Raw genomic sequence first — 20500 nt, 5'->3', positions numbered from 1 at the left:
GTGTGTGTGTGTGTGTGTGTGTGTGTGTGTGTGTGTGAGTGTGAGTGTGTGTCTGTGTGTGTGAGTGTGTGAGTGTGTGTGTGTCTGTGTCTGTGTGTGAGTGTGTGTGTGCTCACATGAAGCCACAGCAGCGCTTGCTCCTGCACTGATGCTGGATATCCACTGAATCTACAGCTGATGAATCCAAACATCTCCTCCATGGAAAAGGGCAGCGGACACAACTCAATGTCAAACATCTTACTGCAGAGAGAAACAAAACAACGACTTCAGTCAGATAATAAATCTGTGCCTCCTCAAAAACAACCCTCTCATCTCAGAAGATCAGTGAAACAGCTGTTCACAAAAGAAAAAGAAACTGTGTGTGTGTGTGACAGGTGAGCAAACACATATGAAGCTCTTCACTGAGCAGATGGAGACCCACCGTCTTCAGCCACTTGGTGACGAACTGAGGCTTGAGCTTCTCCACCAGGCTGCCCACCTCGTCGTCCATCATGTAGGCGGTGGAGTGGAACCACTGGAACACCATGCTGACCAGCCGCGCCAGACTCTCTGTCGGTGTGTTCTCGCTCGGCGTGCACAGACTCACCTGATCGAGTGTGTGCTCGTTAGTATACTCGTTTACAGAGACAGCGTCAGTCATGGAAAAGCTGCTACTACAGGCGGGCCATACACCAGTTAAATCAACAGTTTGCCCAAAAATGAGCTGAGAATGTGCTCACCCTCAGGCCAAGATTAGGATGAGTTCGTTTCTTCATCAGATTTGGAGAAATTTACCATTACATCACTTGCTCTCCAATGGATCCTCTGCAGTGGATCTTGGATGGCCTGAGTCTGAGTGTGAAGACATTTTCAGCAAGTTTTCATTTTTGGATAAACTATTCATTTAAAACACATACTGGCAGTAATTTGCTAACAGATCTACATTTTTCAACACATTTAAATCATATATTTTTTTTAATTTTTGTCTTTATCTGAGTTATTAATATGAGTTTTCAGTCTGAAAAGAATGTGATGAGATTAAAAAATGGTAAAAAAAAAAACACGACACAAAAACATGAATTACTAGCTTGAATCCTTCACAGAATGAACTCACTGAAAAAAATCATGTCAAAATCGTAATTGCGCAATGTGCAAAATGCAAGATTTAATGTTAAATATTTTCCAAAGTTTAGTATTCAGGGTCTGGCCTCAGTCACACACACCTTTGTGCTATTCCTGTTATACAGTATTTTAGAGTAAACAGTAGGGATCCAACAATACAGTTAGCCCATGGTTCAATAAATACCTCGGTTTTTAACCATGGTTTTCGGTTTGGTTCTGATGGCTTGGCACATCAGAAGTATTTTTTTTTTGTGTGATTTGCAATTTAAAACGCTATTAAAAAAAACTCCAGCACACTTTAATAAAACTCCAGTATACTTCTGTACACTGTAGAAAAACATGGATTATTATGTCTACTTCAAATTTCTTTTGAGAGAAGTATTATTTTTATGGATTGGCCATTACTGTATTTAGTGCTATAAACACATATAATGTGTGTTTCATTCATACTGGATGAACTCACGCAGAAAATCCACATTTGCATCACAGAAGTAATAGAATTAATGACGCTCCAGGAAATCCCTTTTATGGGCAATCATTGTGACTGAATAAAAGATAGAAACGCTTTGAATGATGAAACATTAAGGTCGGGCATACACTGTGCGATTTCCGTGCGATTTCATCAAGGTACCAACTCACACTGTACTAGCAGATCGCATGTGATGTAAAGTCAAAGCTCAAGATTTACATGCTCACACTGTACGTGTGAAATACTCGAAATGCGCAGACGATGACACTGTATATGGACCATAGCCAGAGATATCTAAAAAAAAAAAAGCATCAGGTGATATCGAGAGGATTTGTCATTTCCAATTAATGTATTAAATTATTACCATTGCTATTATAATTATTATTATGGTACTTTTATTATTACATTTATAGGTCTACTACAATTAATTTGCCCCGCAATAATTTCATAGCTCATTACCGCACAACTGTCGCGCGGATAATAAATGATTAAATTAGCTTACTCCTCATTGATAATGATTTAAAACATTTAGATATACTACACAATGAATAGGCCTATAATAAAATTCTGTCTAAAGTAGCCTATGTCCGAACACTGTAATAATCAGTCATCAAAATAAGGCCTTTATTAGCCTACAGTAATAAAGTTCTATTTTCGCACAGGCGCAGTGAGGGAAAAAGCACTGAGTTCAGGGCAGTCGATTCGTAGCTCTGCTTCAACTGTGCGATTCCCCCACGAGGGGCGACATGTCAGAAATTCATCCGACCGTCCGACTGCCTGTCAGGAGAGACTTATCGCTTCTCGTTTCCCCCTGTACACTGCACGAACACTGCACGACCAACGACGCACGACAAAGCTGAAATTCAGCCCGAATTCGTCAGAAGTCAGAATTCGGCTCAAAATCGGATGAAAATTGCACTGTGTAGGCCTGGCTTAAGACAATAAACACTTGACTGCGACAATGTATTGTTTATCTGTGTTCTTAAAACCACCTCGGGTATTTTCATAATAATTAAACATTTATAATCCACTGCTAACTGACACAGCCTATATATATTTTAGCACAGTAAAAAATATATATTTCTGCATCATTCTGTGATAAGAAGCACATCAGATCACAAAAGGAGGCTATTTCTAGCATTCGTCTGATGTTGTGGAGTGTCAGAGTTTGTGTTGTGACAGAGCCCTGGACTCCTGTGTTGTCTTGTCCTTGTGTGAGCGTGCGGTCTCTCATCTGCGTGCCCTGTTCCCTGGTTTCATATTGGAGCGTGGTGTTCGGATCCTGGCACTTATGTCTTGTTCAGTTTCGGTTTGGTGTCGGGGTTCGGACACTCGCGCTCCATGTTCTGTTTTGCTGAGGGAGCATGCAGTCTCGAGATCACTCTTCTGTCCGCATGCGTTTTGTTTTGTTTTGTTTAGCACATGGTTCGTGTTCGGCCGTGTGCTTTCTCGTTGTCTTATTTTGTTGCATGCAATTCCTGTTTTTATCGGCTGCGTGCTTTCATGTTGTCATGTTTTGTGTGAACCCGCCGCTTATGAGTATTCTCTTTGGCTGCTTGTTCTTATCTTGTTTTGTTCAAGCACATGGCTTGTTTTGCTGGTCATGTGCATGTGTTTTTGTTTTGTATGAGCATATGGCTTTTTCTTGTTTGTGTCCATGTGCCATGTGCTCTCATGTCTATTGTCTAACCCTGCCCACCTTGTTACCTGTTCATTAGTTCATTTGCCCCACCTGTTGTCCCTCGTTACCCTCCTCATTTGCTCCCCATTTATTCTCCTTGCGTTTGCAGTCCTGTGCCAGTTTGTTGTTGAATGTTTCCCGTCTTGTTCTTGCCTGCTTCCAGCCTGTTCTTGTCCTGCCAGCGAGTCAAGTTGCCCGTCTGTTTCCCCTATGGTGTAGTTTTTGTTTGTTTTCATTTGATTATTAATAAAAAGCCCAACTCTTCCTGCAATTGAGTCCTCGCCTCATCCCTACACCCCAACCCTGACAGAGGAGTATGTTATAATGTTCTCTTTTGTTGGACAACAGGTTCAGAAATGCTTCTTGTTACAAATCATTACAAGGGAAGATGTGTGGCATGTGTTGCTTTTTCAAATGCTCCTTATAAACGTTAGGAGTTTCCTCATCTCAACGCGTAAACTCAGGGACACACACAAAGAGAGCCGGTTTGGAGAGAAATAAAACGCACAGAAATTATTTAAATGCAAAACCAAAAAAATGCTCTGATTGGTCAAATTCATCTTTTGCTGTTGTTTGTTTAGAGTACTGCACGTGGACAGAGGCGTCACCAGGTTTTTGCGTAGTTTAGAGTGACAAATCGTACCAGCGTACTTTGAGATCAAAATGCGTAACTGCAACGTACAATGCGGGTACAGGTTGGCAGGTCTGTAAAGACCATTGTTTTTTCAGCACTTTAAACACTTTTGATAAAAATCATGATGAATATTGTATAACATATTGAATAACTGCAATATTGCTGCTTATGTAACACGTCGTCTGACCATAACGGTCACAGTGGTCACACATACGCTTCTCACCAGGAACCAGATGCCGAACTGACTGAGCAGTCTCTGGTCGTGCTGGTCGTCCTCTTTGTTGTCAAACTCCATGTTGTCCAGGGAATGATGGGATGAAGACAGACCCATCTGACGGCGGCGGTTCAGCTCAAACTCCCGCAGCTCCGCGTGGATCTCAGCCTCTTTCAGCAGACTGCGGCGGGCGACAGTGACATTACATCACACTGATTAATGCTTGTTTCATATTAACATATGCTTTTCAAACTGAGCCATGCTCTGAAAAAGAGTGAATCAGCATTTTAGAATGATTTCTGAAGGATCTTGTGACACTGAAGACTGGAGTATCCCATAAAGCTTTTTTTACACAGCAGGTTATGTTGCAAGGTCACATCCAGAGGGGGTCGGAGAGGATGTGTGGCCTGTCCTTGCCTGAGGCCACCTGTGGGCCACTCTCGGGAAGTAGGAAGCCGTGGTTCTTCCCAGGCCTCTGCTCTAGCCATCAAAGTTTGGAGCTGAATTTCAAATTATATAGGTAGGGCACTGCTGTAAAAATGAAAATTAGCCCGTGTTTTACACACCCTCAAAGCATCCTAGCTGTATGACACTTTCTTCTTTCAGACGAATCCAATCGGAGTTATATTAAAATTGTCCTGGCACTTCTAAGCGCTATCATTGCAGTGGGTGGGTGTTTCTCTTTAACAGTCCAAAACACGTTAAATAAAGTGCGCGCATCCATAATAAAATGGGCCTCACACAGCTCCGGGGCATGAATAAAGGCCTCCTGTAGTGATTTCATGCGGTTTTGTAAGAAAAACATCCACATTTCAAAGATAATAAACACTTTTCTCTCACTTCTGCTGCTCGTGAGTTTGTTTACAGGAGCAAAGGAAGCAAAGGAAAACCAGTCTCCTCTTGGCTTATATTGAAATCCTCCGACATTTTTCTTTACAAATCCTCGGTTTGTACTTCTAATTCATGACTGGCATTTTGTTTTGTTCTCTCTCCGTGTTCGTCACTAATCACGCTGGAAACAGGAAAGAGGAAATTGTATTAACAAGATTAAGGCTGGGACATTGTGCTCTAAATAAAACATAAAAAATGCTAGAGAAACATCAGACGGGTCTGTGTGAGGAGTGTCAGGAAGAGGAATCAGTGGAGCATGTAATTCTACACTGTAGGAGATACCAGAGGCAGAGAGAGATAATGGAAAATAATCTGAAGGAGGTAGGGGTGCAGAAACTTACTTTAAAAACAACCCTAGGTATGAGTGATAGAGCACAGGTGAGAGAACTATTAGTTGTTTTAAGGGAACTGGGCTTTATTATAGGATATGATGGTAAGGAAGGAAGGGTAATTATTGTTTTTTTTGGAAGGTTGTTTTTTTCCCCCTCTTCCCCCTCTATCACTAATTTAAAGTAGAAATAGATTGTGAACTTACTTACTGATCCACACTCCGGAACAGAAGAGGGCGGTAATGCACCAATAAGATGGATGCCAACCGCCGTTAAAAAAAGAAGAAGAAGTCAATAATCACGCAATGCCGACGTCCTACGTCATCCGCCGGAACTGCTTCTGCGTATGACAGATCGTGGAAGTGATAGAAAAGTGTTTATTATGTTTGAAATATGGATATTTGTCTTACAAAAACGAATGGATTCGCTACAGGAGGCCTTTATTCATGCCCCGGAGCTGTGTGAGGCACATTTTATTATGGATGCGTGCACTTTATTTAACTTGTTTTGGACTGTTAAAGAGAAACACCCACCCACTGCAATGATAGCGCTTAGAAGTGCCAGGACAATTTTTAATATAACTCTGATTGGATTCGTCTGAAAGAAGAAAGTCATATACACCTAGGATGGCTTGAGAGTGAGTAAATAACAGGCTAATTTTCATTTTTGGGTGAACTAACCATTTAAATAATTCTTTGCAATATTACTGTTTTTACTGTATTTCTGTTCAGATAAATGCAGCTTTAGTGAGAATAAAAGACAATTAAAAATCTTTATTCCAAACTTTTGGCTGCCAGTGTATTAGCATTTTATATCTAATGTGCCTTATTCACATTCAAGTAAACTAAAAACTGTTTGCCAAGAGTATTTTTACTGCAGTCTTTAGACCTGGTGGTTTTCTCTTTATGAAGGGAGCAGGTACTGAGTGTGTTTGTCCGCACCTGATCACCGCCTCCACGGTGCACACCAGCTCCTCCGCGCCGCACTCGCGTGTGTTGATGGGCGGAGGAGACGTCTGGTACAGATGCGTCTCCGCTGACGCCCCCACCTCGCTGCTGTGGTGGTTGACATGACAACGCTTGCAGTAGCGCACAGGCCGGTTGCCGTGGCGACCGCAGCATCCCGCTGAGAAGCAGGTGACGACAGCGCGCCTGACGTGAGAGCTGCAGTTCTGTGACGGAGAGAGACACAAACACCTGTAATGTGAGTGGGACGGAGCGTTTGCTCCCTGTACATTTTTTAGCACTCACTTCAGAAACTCAGTAACAATGGCAGAGTGGACATTTTAATCTGATGGGCTGCAGAGGAAAGAGCGGAGCAGGCGACAGAAACCAGCTCTAGTTCACAGATGAGCTGATAATGGATGTACTAAAAATGATGACATGGACACACGTGACCAAACACACACACACACAACACAAGCATATTCCCTCACACCAGGCTTACCTTCTTCTGACATATAGCAGAAATCTCAGCTGTTAGGATGAAATCATGAGGGGTATTGTTATACTACAAGACATGAATAAGATAACATGTTAGCTTTACTATGAACTAACAATGAACTGCCTTTTACAGCATTTATTCAACTGGGGTAATGTTATTTTCTATATATACTAAATCATTCTAGCATCTCAAGCATAAATTTACATTTATGAACAAATATGAAACAACAATAATTTATTTATATTATAGCATTAATCTAGATTAATAAATGCTGTAAAAAGTCGTTGATTGATAGTTCATGATACCTAATGCACTAACTAATCATATCAAATTAAAGCTTATTGTGAAGGATGACAGAATGATCATTTCTGTGTGAACTATTCCTTTAAGTAAATACATGAGTGTGTGTAGTTTTAGTTCTAAAATGAGGAAGTGTCACTGACCTTGTGGTAAAAGCACATCAACGAGCCACTCAGCATGATCGCTGTGAAAGAAACACAATACAATTGTGGGCTTTCCTCATAAAATGCAATTACGAGATTATAAATGGATTTTATTAACAGGTTGTCATGACCCCTTTAAGATGAGATTGGCAGTTGAAGGCTGAGTAGATGATTCTGGATATTCACTGCAGTAATGCAGCAGACACACAATGAACTGCATACTGAAATAATGCAGCTTACCCAGCGATCCTCTGGCTGCACTCCTCACAGATGTGTAACGGTGGAGGTTTGTCACCCAGCGCGACCGAGAGCGTTGGATCAATACACATCTGAAAGCAGGACGGAGCCACAGTCACAATCACACAACCACTGGACCCTCAAACACTCTAAATGTGTCTTATTGCTAATAATGGACAATGTATTAAACTACAAATACAACAAGAGCTGTTTTTAAGGGTATTTTGCATAACTATTTAATTTAGTCAATCTTTTCTCTTTTTCTCAGTTTTAGTGTTGTGTAAATGAAATATTGCTTGAGTCAAGTGACCAATGACCATAAGTATCACAGTATTATTATAGGCATCTCAGGGCAAACCATCATTTCGGGTTTCATAATAATCACAATAATTATTTTAACTCTCTGACAGCTTACCAGATCTGACATTAAACGGTTGGTTTTTAACATCTAAAATAAACACCATATAGTGCATGCACTGGTCTCAGTATCTCAGTGTTTGACTAGAGCGGTAACAAGGTCATCCGTTCCTCATGAGCTCCTGGTAATTGAGTTACAGCATGTCTCTTCCTGCTCTGTTTCTATGTTTTATTACACAGAGCAAATATTTGCAGGGATAAAAACAATGAATCAGTACCTGGGGAATAATTTTTAAATGATTCTGGGCATTTGCATGTTTTTATTTTGAAGTTCTTGTCTCAATCACAAAATCCTTGCAGTGCACTGAAATGTTTGCTCCCTAAAAAAATCCCACAATCCAACAAAATCCACAACATTTTTGACTAGACTACAAAGCAAATAAAAATACAAAACCTACATTAAAGAATCTCAGAGGTAAATAGTTACAGTACCTTCACCGCTGGCTTATTAATAGAGTTCTGACACTCGAGGTGTTGGCAGTGAATGGGGTTCCAGGCTGGGATATAAAGAACAAAACAGACAAATAATGTGTACATTTCAGGAGAAGGTCTGTCTCAAGCCACTGAGCAGTGATTTCCAGTCTGTAAGCATATCGTTATTTTTAACAGTTCTTTTCTGTGAATCTTTCAACCAGTTCACAAAATCAGACTGAATCAGATTGGACAGTTGCATCTCCAGTCAAAACTGTCAGTCAATCAGTGAACCTCTCTTGAACGCGTCCGACAATTTGTCTGCTTCTACAATCATTTGTAGAAAAGAGCTCCTTCCTCGCACCCTCAGGGGATCAGTGTCCAATCTCCGACCACCACCAGTGCTCAAAGTATGATCTCCAGCAAAATGTTACATGCTTTCTGCAAATGTTTCAGAACACCAAACATTTAACATCCCCCCAGCAAAACAAACTGTCAAAACTAGTGTCCCTTTCAGAGAAGTTGGTAGCATGGCAACTACTGCCAAATATCTCTCCTTGGGTCATAAGGACTGTAGAAAGAGGATAAAGGATACACTTTGCATATCATGCTCCGCATTGCAGCAGCATGGTCTCCACTACCGTGAAACCAGAGCAGATGCATTTGTTGACACAAGTTGCAAACTCTGCTGGACAAACGGGCCATAGAACATGTTCCCCTCCCAGTCAGAGAGTCGGGCTATTACAGTCTGTACTTTTTGGTTCCCAAGAAAGATGGGTGGTTGCATCCAATTTTAGATTGTCATTTGAACCTCTTTTTCAGAACATACAAGTTCAAAATGCTAACAATCAAAATGATTGTATCTCAAATCCAGTCCAGGGATTGGTTCGTGACAATCGATCTCAAGGACATATACTTTGATATAGAAATTTTGCCAGAACACAGGAAGTTGCTGAAGTTCACTTTTGGGGGCGAAGGTTACCAGTATCAAGCTTTTCCGTTTGAGCTAGCCTTATCACCTCGCATATAAATGAAATATATGGAGGCAGCACTGGCTCCTTTGCAACTACAAGGCATCCGTATTTTAAATTACATAGACGACTGGCTGATTTTGACGACTGTCTCAGTCTCAAGAGCTTGCACTTCGACACTGGGATGTCATCTTCGCTTATCTCAAGTCTCTGGGGTTGAGGCTCAATGCCAAGTAAAACATTCTCTCTCCTGCCCAGAAGACAACGTATTTAAGGGTCATAAGGAATTTGATCACAATCCGGGCAAAGCTGTCTCCTGCACATGTTGAATCCATTCTAAACACACTGAAATACACCAGGCTAGGTCAGGAAAGGTTACTTTTCTAGGTCTCATGGCAGCTGCATCCACGGTGATAAATTTGGGCCTTGTGCATATGAGATCGTTTCAGTTGTGGCTCAGAGCCACAGGATTTCATCCAGGGCCAATCCCCAGGGGCAGATAAGGGTTACACTCTACACACTTTGTACCCTTTCTATGTGGTTCAGACCCCGGTTTCATACCTTGGGTCCCACTCTAGGTGCGTGTTGTCGTTGCAAGACATTAATGACAGACGCTTCTTGCACTGGCTGGTGTGCAGTCTTAGATGACCATTCAGCCAAAAGGATCTGGAGATGTCTTGATTTGCAAACCAGTTGCTTGGAAATGATGGCTGTATATCTGACCCTGAAATAATTCCTCCAGCAGTTAAAGGGCTACCATTTCCTAGTGCAGGCGGACAATACTGCAGTAGTCTACTGCGTTTGTGCCACCTGAACAGGTTAACGCAGCAGGTTCTGTTTCGGGCTCAAGACAAATTCCTGTCCCTCAGGGCGATTTACATTCCAGGGAATATCAATGTGGAAGCAGACTTGCTATCCAGACAGGCTGTGGCACACAGGGAATAGAAACTCCACCCCGAAGTAGTCAAACAAATTTGGGAAAAGTTTAAGAAGCAGAGGTGGACCTCTTTGCCTTGCAGGAGACAGCACAATGTCCCCTCTACTTCTCTCTAACTCCTCCAGATCCCTTGGATCTGGGTGCGATGGCCCATATGTACCCAGACTGTGTCTTCGCCCTGTCCCTGGGAGTCCAGGCCAAGGTCAGTCAACAAGGGTCTTGCCTCTTGGTCGACCAGAATTTGGTTCTCAAAAATAATATCCCTCCTTGATGGCAGTGGGCGATTCTGATCAGGAGAGACCTTTTATCTCAGGCACAGGGGACAATATTTCATCCCTGGCCCGAGCATTGAAACCAACTAAGAGATTCTGTTCTTTTAGCTGGTGCAATGGAAACTATTCTAAGTGCTAAGGCTCCCTTCACTAGAAGAAGTTATGCCTTCAAATGGTGTGTTTTTGAAAGATCCACTGTGCAGACCCAGTCCACTCCCAAGTTGTTTCAGTGCTGGAATTCCTGCAAGACTGTCTGCAGGTGCATGTCCTGCTACTTTCAGAGCCTTTGTGGCTGCCATTTCTGCTTGCCATGATCTGATTGATGGGGACCCTGTAGGAAATCACCCTCTAGTCACTCACTTCATTTGTGAAGCATTTGTGAAGTGGTTGAGGCCACCCGGCAGAGTGATAGTTCCTTTGTGGGACTTGTGGTGTAGTGCTTGAAGATCTGGTTGGGACTTTTGAACAACTAGAGTCAGCGACTGTCAAGCTTCTGACTGTAAAGATGGTTTTTCTCATGGCAATTACTTCTCTAAAGAGAATTGGGTATTTTCGCCATCCTGCTTAGATTTTGCCCCTGGACTATTTTGCACCCACTCTCTGATTATCTTCCTGAAGTTCCATTCTCGACCATGCATCCAGTCATTCTTGAAGCCTTCTGTCCTCTGCTATTCATTACACTAGATCAGGAAAGACTTCACTTACTGTGTCCAGTCCATGCCCTTCAGATTTATGTCCACTGCACCAGCCAGTGGCTTAGGTCAGAGCATCTTTTCATATGCTATGGGAGCCGCAACTGGGCAGTGGATGCCACTAGGCAAACAATGTCATACTGGGTTAAAGATGCTATTGCCCTAGCTTTTGAGGCGCATGGTCAATCTTCACCTCCAGGAGTAAGGGCCCATTCTACTAAGGGGAGTTGCACACTCCAAGACTTTGGCAAGAGGTGCCCCCTTGCAGCAAGTATGTGATGCAGCAGTCTGGTCCTCCCCGCACACGTTCATCAGGTTCTATAGTTTAGATGTTCATGCTACTCCGGGCTCGCATGTACTTGAGTCAACATCCCAAGGACATGTCTGTGACCTCTCCAATGTTTGTGTGCACACACTACAGTACACAACCTCGAGGGGTTCAGATACTTTCCAGTGTGCCAGAGTTGGTATTCTCATTCCCATTAGTGTTATGAAATGTAGCATCAAGTGTAACTTTTGATAGGGAACATCTCAGGTTACTTGACTGTAACCCTGTTCCCTGAAAAAGTGGGAACAAAATGCTGTACCTAATTGCCACACTGTGGGCATGTCTAGTCGTCTCTTCAGACAAAGGTCTAACCTGAAGGTGCTTCCCCTTTTTCAGGGAACAAGATTAAAGACAAGTAACTCGAGATGTTCCTAATCTATTTGTAAAATAGTAACACCTAATTTAGACCTAGTTAATACTAGCCTGTCACACATTTACTGAATGAAACATTGATGACAATAAAAAACCCAAATTAATATAACCGAAAGCATAATTCACAGTACATGTACGTGCCTACATATAACTTTATCCAAATGTGTTTGAGCATGTAAACCACAATGCTGAGATGTCAGAAATACGTGCTGATGTTATTGCTTTGACCTTGTTCATCGAAACCAACCATTTGAAAGCAGTGGTTTTGAGAAATTAATCAAACATCTCACCTGTGTACTGCAGGCCTCTGTACTCACTGATGGCACCGGGAGGCTTCAGGTTGGGCCAGTAATGGAAGAGCATTTGAACAGCTGGAGGTTTGACTTGGGACGGGCCATAGGATATGACGTACAGAAGATCCTTTAAAAACGTAGTGATCAGTGTAAGTGAGAAGTGCTTTTGGAAAAATCTCCAAAAAGACATGAAGACCTGAAGCATACCTTCCACACCTCCTGCTTGTATTTCATGAGACACTCCAAAAGCTGACAGTGGTACACTGAAGACAACCAGAGAAACAGTTAGAGCCCATAATCCACACTGTACTGAAAAAGCTACACTATGCTAGAGTCTTCTGCAAATAACAATCAGTGACTGACTATAGAAGTAACTTTCTTGCAGCCTGATAAATGTGTATGTACCTGGATTTGAAGTGTACTGCATGGCGATCATCAGCATGGAGGAGGCAGACATATTGACATATGCTGGAATGCCACCCTCTCTTCGAGTCGAACCCACTGCAACACATAAATCATTTTCTTGCTTCATAGTGCACGATTGTCACATAATGTTGCATTTATTAGTGCTTGCTGATAATCAAATCAGCAGTGTGCTCTACTGGAAGCACAAAGTGGTTGCTGGAATACTTTGAGAGGTTACTTTGAAGAAACATCTCTCATAGTCACATAAATAAAGTTAGTATACTCACAAATGGCCATGGGCAGGAAGGATGTGCTCAGGTACTCTATGATGTCTTTGTGCAGGAAGGGAGGGAAGGTGGCTAAAGTGGAGATCGTGGTGTAGGGTAAAGTGCTGAGAATATCATCACTAAGGAAAGGCAGAAGGCATGTTGTGGTGTAAAATATGGCCTGTCCCAGATCTGAAAGACAAGCAGATGAACGAATGAGCACCATGTCCTCTATAGATTCATGCAGCTTTACCAACACATCTCTGAACAGTACAATGACATTTAAAGCTTTGCGTTTTCTTCAGAATGCGTCCAAGTGCTGCATAATGAAATAATAGCATACTATATGTTACTGTACGTTGATAACGTTGTTATCCAGTCAAAGCTCTTTATGGTGAATGACACGAAAGCAAAGTTTATTTAGCTGCCAGCAGATAGGAGAAATAAAGCTGGCTGACAGCTGTCAGGAAATGAGCATGTTTTATTGAAAACGGCCACTAGACGGAATGAGCGATTCCTGCCGATATCTCAAAATTGTCAAATATTGGCCAAGCAGCAGCAATATTCTCTATTTTAAATTCTTTTCATTTCATGAGAAACACACAGAGGATCTCAAAGAGATCAGAGTTCACCAAAAAATAGTCATTCTGTCAGTATTTATTCTCCTCATGTGCTTCCAAACCAGAAGGACTTTCCTTCTTCTGCAGAAGATAAAAGAAGTTATTTGAAGAATATTAGTAACCAGTTGACTTCAACTGACTTTTCTGAGACATTTCTTAGAATATCTTTTTTTATGTTCCACAGCTGAAAAACAACATGAAGGTGAGTAAACGATGACAGAATGATTTTTGGGTGAACGTCAGGCACCAACGGCAAGTGCGCCATACTGGAACTGATTCATAGAAGACTGAGCGAATTTGTTTGGCTGGAAATCAACGTCCATCTAGCAGTAATTCTTATTTCGAGTGACATATTTTACAATCAGTGTAATTTTCTCTCTCCTCTGATACACTCAGAAATGTGTCTCTGGGAGTGAGGCGGCGCAGGACTCACCATGCTGACCAGCCCCGTACTTCGCCAGAGGAATGAGCTTTGAGGCGCACGCGCCGCGCCCTCCGAGCGGCCAATCCCCGGAGGACGGGCGGCACGGGCCGATCAGGAGGCCAAAGAGCCACATGGGCAATATTGAGCAATGGAGGGGCTGTCAGAGATGAGAGCAATCTCGAAATCATTAGTTTTGAGGACGATACAGAGATGACACTTCAGAAACATGCTTCAGCCAGTAATAAACATGTATGTGAGGTTAGACTCAAAGCTCCCTGGTCACAACACATGTTTATTGCACCGTCAAAAAGAATGTCTGTATGTAAATACATTATGATACTGCCTCAGTATCATTTAGGGGAAGAGAAATAATGGTTCGACAGGCATATGGATTTCAGTTCTAACAGAAATGTCACTAGTCTACGGCTGGGGAAAACTGTAATGGAAAAGGAATACACTGGTTTCGAAAGCAATGTCTCATGTTCGTGGAGGGATGTGGAGGGTGTTTGTGTCTGCTGTCCCCTGTCAACTTCTACCTCAGCAGTAATTTGGTCTGTGATGGTCTTGGAGGGAGAGGAGAACGTAGTTGGATGTGCGTTACATACAACAGGATGGTGTAGTATTTCTCACACTGTCTCTTATCAAAGCTACACATGTCAGCCCTGTTTGGCTGGGAATGAGAGGTGGTTCAGCTGCAGAATGCTACATGAACAGCGTTCTCGACAAGAAAAACTCTACATTTCTAACTAAACTAAACCCACTATGGAAATCCAGTATTTCATATCACTGGCAGTACATTATCATTATCAGTACAATATCATTATCAACTCTTAATGACAAAAGGACCCTTTAACGCACAAACACTGATACAGTAAACATAAACATAACAGGAATAACAAATGCACACAACTACATACTGCTCTCAAGACGCTAAAATTTCTTCTTCAAGAGCTCTTACACATAACATGAACTCATGAGTCTAACTATAAGTCAACTGTATTTCATAAAGCTACTGACATTTAAAAGACAAACATTAAAGACAAACAAAAACAATATTCAAATCAGGACTTCCCTGAATTTATTCAAAATGTGTACTTTTGGTATGCATGATGTTACTGCATATATCTGATTATAATACAGAGCTCTATTGTCTCGGTGGCTGTTGAAATTCTCAGATTTAGATAGATGATATATTTATCTGCTTTGTAATAATGAAACTAGGCCTGCCTATCATTAGAATGTAACATTAGCAGTGTTTCACCTATTTCCAGTGTAGTGCACTTACCTGAGCAGGGTCTGGGAAAAGTATTTCAGAGTGTTTGCAATGTCTGTTCCCGATGGCACTGGGTAAATATTGTGAAGCACACGGTTGTGATACTCTTGCAAGTATCGAATCTTAGAGCCAACTAAACAAATAAAGAGCAAAGTGACATAATTAACATTTCATAATATTCAACAATCCACTGCTGCTGCTGCTTTGTGTTGTTTGATGAAGAAATCAGTAAATGAACATCTCTCTGAAACGGACATCTGTATTTTCACAGCATTACAGCTGAAACTAGACACGTTTTCTAACTTGCTCTCATTTCGAGTGAGTTTTCCACATCAGACAGTTTGGATTGTCAGATGGACAAATGAACGCAGTGACCGAACCGCTGGAGCTCAGATGTGTCACAGAACAGCGTCTGTGTTTGGACGGCCGGATCACGATGACTCCTGGAACACACTTCTCTTATTTCTCATGCTGGGTAATGATGTGTTGCGTCTATTTTAACTCTCATCATGTTGTTTTCTGTCTTACAATGAGAAAATAAAATAACATCAGACATTTTTGAGGAAGAGAGAAGTGATCTAACTCAGAGCTGTCAGCAGCAGACTTCACCACTTCATAAAGGAAAATTATGGATCTGGAGTAGCATATGAATAAATGAAAAAACAACAACAACATGTTTGTTTCATGATTGTGGCAACAGTTGAATCAATGAACCAATTCATTGAAACAAATAGCTCAAAAGAATCATTCTGTTAAAAATCTGTGTGAATGTCTGCATGTCTGTTTCCTATATAATGAGAGTGAACAGAGACTGGGTCTGTCAAGCTCCCAAATGACATTAAACGGTCATAAAAGTGTCATAACCTGGACAACGGTTATCACACTTATGACAGTTTAATGTCATAACCGTAGTCCATATTGACTATATATTCTGAGTCTTCTGAATTCATGTGAAGAACAAGCTCAAATGTAAGTTAAGTTTACTATGATGAAGACAGGTTTAGAAGACAGATTTTCACAACTAAAGTGTGAGTTAAAGGCAACAGAATGTTTTTGATTATTAGTGATTTCAAATGCTTAAAAAAGGTCAAAATTCTGCATAAAGAAAAATAGCTTTCCTTAAGTAATGAACACAGAGAAATTAAATTATGGACTATTGTAAAGAAATACAAAATGTTTTAAGTATTTTGTTAGCTTTGTTTATTGTATGTAATTCATTAGATTATGCAGTTATAAATTATGCTTTTGTTATTACGAGTTACCATAATGAGTCCATAACATAATCACAACCTATTACAGTATGCAAAAAAGTTACATTATATGTGCTCACAATTTTATTTATATTATGAACATTTCTTTTTACCATTTGACCTTTTATATTATGTGCAGTTTTTACAGTGCGTTGCTGCAGGATCTTGTAATCTTATGACAGACTGTTTTCACAGTCTCCCATAGGGCCAGACCTACATAAACCTGTATAAACCCTCAGTGACTGCTAAGATTATAGACTAAATGCTCATCTACATTTTAGCATGATATACAATCAGTTATAAAGTCTTATTTTTGAGACTAGGCCTACATTAGATCAGTGTTATTGACCACAGATATTGTGGTGTTCAACACGCAGCACACCCAGCTAACAATTTTTGGTTCCCAGAAAGTTCCCAGAACATTCTTTTTTTGATCCATAAACAAAAACATCATGTTCTCTTCAGTTAAGCATGTCAAATCCCTCCAAAATCATATTTACTCTCATAACTATATTAATTTTAAGTAATCATTCGATAAATAGATCAATAAACGAGCGAGTCAGTCAGCCAGTAAAACGAAATGACCGTTAATCTTTAAATTCCGTGAGTGTGTGGCTCTCTGTAGAAGACCAGTGAAAGTCACCAACAATTCGTAGCAGTGAATGAAGAGGTATCATATCGATCACAAGTGCAGTATGGAGTACCTCAAGGCTCAGTACTAGGGCCGTTACTTTTCACGCTTTACGTTCCCCTTGGGAGATATCATCAGGAAACACGGTGTTAGCTTTCACTGTTATGCTGATGATACTCAGCTCTATATTTCTTCGCGGCCCGGCGAAACATACCAATTTGAAAAAACAGTTTGAATGGAATGCATAGTGGATATAAAAAACTGGATGACGAGTAATTTCTTACTGCTAAATTCTGAAAAAACAGAGGTGTTAATTATCGAACCTAAAACCTCCGCATATAATAACCTAGAACACTCCCTAAGACTTGATGGCTGTTCCTTGCCGCTGTCGCCTCTGGCTTGCTTAGTTGGGGACACTTAATGTCCAGCGATATCGTCGACTTGATTGCACAGATACTATTTAAACTGAACTGAGCTGGATGATGACATCACTGAATTAATGATGAACTGCATTTAACTGAAGATTGAGTGTTTACTATTGTCCTTCTGCATTATTGACACTATTTTCCTATTTAATACTGTAAAGCTGCTTTGATCTGTATTGTTAAAAGCACTATATAAATAAAGGTGACTTGACTTGACTTGAAAGCATGTGCTGGAGAAGCGTGTGCAGATCAGAGGCGGGCAGTAAATGAAGATGAAACAAGTCCACAAAGTTATGATTTCTGTCATCACTCTATGCTTAACCCTGCCTTAATATTATAATTTAAAACGTTTTTTGATTTATCTAATTTCTGTATTTTGATAAATGCTGCATTAAACGAATTATAGGTCATTCATTACACAAAAAAACTACAACGTTTTAATTGGAAAGATATTTTTACTGTGTTATAAAAAAAAAACATTAGGGAACATTCTTTATAAGCTATTTTTAGGTTATTTAATAATAACCACCATGCAACGTTCTGGGAACGTTATTTTATGGTTACAAAAGAAATAACCTAAAAAGGACGTTCCCTTAACGTTAGTATTTGTTTCCCAAAAACTAACCAAACGGGATCCGAAAACTAAGGTTAGGGGAACGTTCTGTGTTTGCTGGGCATCGTGTCCAGTCAGGATCAGGTGTTTTGAGCTCAGCATCCAGTTATAGACTACAAGCCTGTGTTTGAATAGCAGTAAGAATGATCAGGCAAAGTATCAGAGTTATTTTATAATATGCTATAATTTACATGAAAGCGTATTTTTGAGGTGGACAGTCTGTTGGTCAATAAAACAGACGGTAGAAAGCAAATGGCGCCCTCTACCAAAAAGCACAGACAACACTGGTCATCTACACCATCACAGACATCATCAACCATTACCTGATTTATCAAAATAATACTGCACTCCTGTAGGATTAGATGAACAAATTCATGCAGTTCATCAGCGTTTAAACAACAACTCGAGCTTGTGTTTTACTGCAGGGGTGACTTGACTATTCGACCTTGAAAAAATACATCACATCTTCTGTCTTCAGCAACACATTATCTAAATCTAAAATCTTACCGTCGGCTGTTATCGTGAAGCTCTAACATTTTAACATCTCCGTATTGTACAGTATGTATCTCTTTACACACATATGTGTATCTTCACCTCGCCGCTCCCATCGAGCACACACAGCTTCATTCACATATTCTATTATATTCCATATATTCCATAAATCACACAGCAGCAAGCGTCGTCATACTTACATTGCTCTGCCTTCGTAGACATGTTAGAAAGTCTCCAGGATTTATAGATCAAATGAGAAATTGTGAGTGGTTCGAGCAGCAGAGCTGATGATCAGGTGCAAGCCCTGCAGACTGACGCGGAGCTCAGCAGAGCATCACACTAACCCTGCACTACAGCATCTACACTGAGCTGCTGACAGCGTGTGGCTTCAGATCTAAAAACGCTTTGTTGCAGAACTCTCATGCACACAGAATGGAGTATTCCGCGTCGAGCTCCGGAGCAAATGCTGATCGAGTCATGAAATAAATATTGATTAAATATCGACTTCATCTTCAACACGTGCTAGAACACCAGATCAGATCGGCCTTTATACGTGTTCTGTAAAATAATCGTTTCTCTGTTTTAATTTTCTTCAACAGTTGATTTTAAAATAAACAGATGAAGAAGAGGTTTCTTTATACTGTATATAAAACTGAGTATACTATATATAAGAAATCAATTAAATCTGTATGTGTGTGTGAAAAATATTCAGATGTAACCCCCTTTGTAATCGTTAACATTTTCCTCTCAGTAACTGTGACTGATTACAATTACATTTTTTTTTGTAAATAAATTATGTAATTTATAGCATGTAGATTTTGAATGATAATAAAGGAAGTTCAGCAAATGTAGTAGCAGTGTTTTATAATGAATCAGTTTCATCAAATCCTAAATGAACTGTCTCCACCTTCTGGCGTGTCGATGTAACTGCAGAAAGAGTGACTAAAATCCCCAGCACTAACACAGTATGGAACAAACACAAGCACTGAAACATCCCAGTGCTGTTGAGCTGTTACATCAGCACTGCTAACCTGATCAAATCAAACACGGAGAAGTGCTTCATCAGCTGGACAGACAGCGAGTTACAAGCCCTACTGAGAATTAACGGAGGAAGACTAGAGATTCTGAGGCAAAGCACTTAATTTAAAAGCAATAATAATGAAATAATTAAAAGGTCTGCACACTAGCATCAGTGTTTTTGCTCTGAGACTTTATTAAAGTGGATCCAGCCAAAGGATGTACAGTCCCATAATAATCTGTGTGATGTTGATGGGTTCAGTTCAACCGCCTCTTCTTTCTTGTTTGCAATTCCTCCCAAAACTCATGGAAAGCCTCAGGAGTGACGTCCTATAAACAAATTACATCCATTAGAATCGAGTTCACTTCTTATTTTTCTCAGTGACTGACATAGAAGCTGTTCTCATCTTCACCTTTCTCTGGTTTGCAGATTGTTGAAGAAACTCACGCAGCTCGTGTTTCAAGTCATTGTACTCTAGACACAAGAAAACAAGTCCACATTTCATTTTAAAAGCAAAGGCGCTTCTATAACAAATCCTCTTTAAAATAAAGACACACACACACTCTGACACACTTACACACTCACTCACACACACACACACAGACACACACTTACACACACACAGACACACAGACACACACTTACACTCACGCTCACGTCTGGTCAGCTATCCTTGTGGGGACTCTCCATAGGCGTAATGGTTTTTCTACTGTACAGACCGTATATTCTATTGTCCTACACCAACCCTACCCCTAAACCTACCCCTCACAGGAAACTTTCTGCATTTTTAGATTTTCAATACACTCCATTCTGTGTGATTTATTAGCTTGTTTACCCGTGGGGACCTCAATTTAGGTCCCCACCGTGACACGAGTCCCCATGAGTCTGTGTGTAGTCAGGTTTAAGTCCCCACCAGAATAGAAAAACAGGTACACACACACACACACA

The 20500-nt window shown here is 40.7% G+C and overlaps 1 long non-coding RNA gene and 1 pseudogene across 1 annotated transcript; both read right to left on the bottom strand.

Moving 5' to 3' along the window:
- LOC107751300 (protein unc-79 homolog) overlaps positions 1-13983 on the bottom strand; it is a 38570-nt pseudogene extending 24587 nt beyond the window's left edge.
- Positions 13984-19839: 5856 nt separating this feature from the next.
- LOC107751297 (uncharacterized) lies at positions 19840-20026 on the bottom strand. Its single transcript, XR_001641225.1, has 2 exons — positions 19965-20026; positions 19840-19881 (listed from the first exon to the last, which is right to left on the bottom strand). It is a non-coding gene; the product is annotated as an uncharacterized LOC107751297 (long non-coding RNA).
- Positions 20027-20500: the final 474 nt, after the last annotated feature.

Source organism: Sinocyclocheilus rhinocerous, unplaced genomic scaffold (genome assembly GCF_001515625.1).
Source record: "Sinocyclocheilus rhinocerous isolate Xijiao unplaced genomic scaffold, SAMN03320098_v1.1 scaffold1884, whole genome shotgun sequence".
In the NCBI taxonomy this organism is placed as follows: domain Eukaryota; kingdom Metazoa; phylum Chordata; class Actinopteri; order Cypriniformes; family Cyprinidae; genus Sinocyclocheilus; species Sinocyclocheilus rhinocerous.
The sequence above is the reverse complement of the archived record's forward strand: the minus strand, read 5'-3'. Positions and strand labels throughout refer to the sequence as shown.